Source organism: Octopus bimaculoides, chromosome 3 (genome assembly GCF_046866305.1).
Source record: "Octopus bimaculoides isolate indiv1 chromosome 3, ASM4686630v1, whole genome shotgun sequence".
NCBI lineage: Eukaryota > Metazoa > Mollusca > Cephalopoda > Octopoda > Octopodidae > Octopus > Octopus bimaculoides.
In genome coordinates this window covers 111,925,099-111,927,598 of record NC_142930.1, presented here as the reverse complement: position 1 = coordinate 111,927,598, position 2,500 = coordinate 111,925,099, and positions in this window count along the sequence as shown.

Here is a 2,500-nt window from a genome sequence, read left to right as displayed (position 1 = left end):
AGTTTAAAAGCAGAAACCAACACACAAGGATTCATAAAGCCATTGAATTATGTTCTTTAATATACTGAGCAGAAGAGATGCAAATGATCGACTAAATACAATACTACGCTTTCTATTGTGGATAACTATTGCCACCGGCGGAATTGGCCTCTACACAACAAGTCAACAATTCACCAATCATTTTCATACAGCTGTCCTTCGATCCTTAGAGCGAGGTGGATATAACATTTATGAGTTCAATGTCTTAGACATGTATTCAGACAGTTAATAGATATAGGCGACGGTGTGGCCTTGTTTCCCGACGATGGTTCTGTGTTCAGTGCCACTGTGTAGCCCCTAGGGTTAGTGTCTCCTACTGATGCTTCGGACAGACCAAAGCCTGTGAGTGGATTTGGTACTGAAAGAAGCTCATAAAATTATATATGTATATATATATATATATATATATATATATATATATATATATATATATATATATATATATATATATATATATAAATATATATATATATAATGATATAAATAATATATAAATATATGCATATATCCATACATATATGTACATACCTAAATGTATATGTATACATACATGCATATATGGGTACAGGACATAAAAAAAACGTTAAACACAATGAGAAGTGAAAACATAAAAATGAAAACATAGAAAACGAACTTTTTTCGAACAACGAACAACCAGAGAAACGAGACATGAAACATAAAGAGTACACCCCTTCGTCAGTTGTCCCTGTTTTATTAACTCCGCGTTTCGAAGGTAAGGACAATACGCGACTTCGTTAAAATAGTCCTTCCCGCAAAGCAAATTAAATAAAATTTGGGATTTTTTGCGGAGGGTGAAAGTGGTAACAAAAACAGAACAGTGAGAAGAAAACACTAAAAACAAACGGTGAGCGTTGTTGAGTCAAGATGATAGAAAAATTATTATGAACACTAGGTAGACGAGCCATGAGGAGACAGGAAAGTCATGTCTTTTCTTTAGGAAAGAAGTGGACAGAAAGAACGATCCCCTTTCATCACGTGTCTGCGATGAGAGAGTCAAGAAGGAAGAGTGAGATAGAGAGAGGGAACGATGAAAGGGAGAGAAGAACAGAAAGGATGAGGAACAAGAGAGGGAGAGAGATAGACATATATATATAAAACAATTTGAAAAACCTACACGACTAGGTGAAAAGCGCTTCATGTAATATGTGACATTAATAAAAATCTGTAAATGTACAAACATCCAGTTTTCTGAGTACCTTAATTAATTTGTTTTTATATAATTTCTGTACATCACCTCCAAAGATGCGTACTGCCTTAATTCTTCGAAACGCCGGAGTTTTAATGGTGGCAGCTGATGAAGGGGTTGTTTCTATGTGGCCTGCTTGTTTGTTGCACCTTGTTTACCATTTTTGTCCTAGTTCTTTTGCCACGTCATGTACCCAGTTATGTATCTATATGTACATGTGGATGAACGTATATACATACATGTACATATATATGCATATACTCATATAATGTTTGTATCACGACAGAACGCACGCGTTACCTTTATACAGTAAGTTTTTAAACTATTTTTCTAACGCGACTCTCTCTATTTCTATCTCCCCCTCTCATTCTTCCCTCTACTGTTCTTCGCCTCTACCTGTCACTACTTCTCTCTCTCTCTCTCTCTCTCTCTCTATCTCTTGTTACTCGTCCTTCGCCTCTCACCGCTACTACTACTAGCTCTCTCTCTCTCTCTACCTCTCGTTGCTCACTTTTATTCTACTTCCTCCCCTCCTTTTCTCTCTGCTACTCTTTCTCTTCACACAGCCTTGGTCACGTGTGTGGGGCTGCTATTTCTTTTCGTTCTTGGAATCACCAAGCTCGCACGTACTTCTTTACCCCTCCTGTACGTGCTTCACAGCGTTCGAGACATACACACTTCACGTCTGGCTGTACAACCTATTTGTTTGTTTATTTCACCGTTTCGTTTTCCTGTCTTGTTTTCCGTCCGCCACTACCCTCCACGAAAACAATTTAATTTGTGTTCGTGGGAAGAACCATTTTAACGATGCGTACTGCCTTAATTCTTCGAAACGCCGGAGTTTTAATAGTGGCAGCTGATGAAGGGGATGTTTCTATGTGGCCTGCTTGTTTGTTGCACCTTGTTTACCATTTTTGTCCTTGTTCTTTTGCCACGTCATTTATCCAGTTATGTATCTATATGTACATGTGGATGAACGTACATACATGTACATATATATGCATATACTCATATATTGTTTATATATATATATATATATATATATATATATATATATATATATATATATATATGGATCAAAAGAGTTTGAGTCAAATTCTCTGGCACACTTGAGTTTCAAGCGTGATGCCTAGTTGTCAATACTTTTGAAATTGACATTCTAAATGGCTGACGACTAGCATCAAATCCAAATTGAAAATACCCGTCAACTAACATCACGCTTGAACCTCAAGTGTAACACAACGAATTTGAATC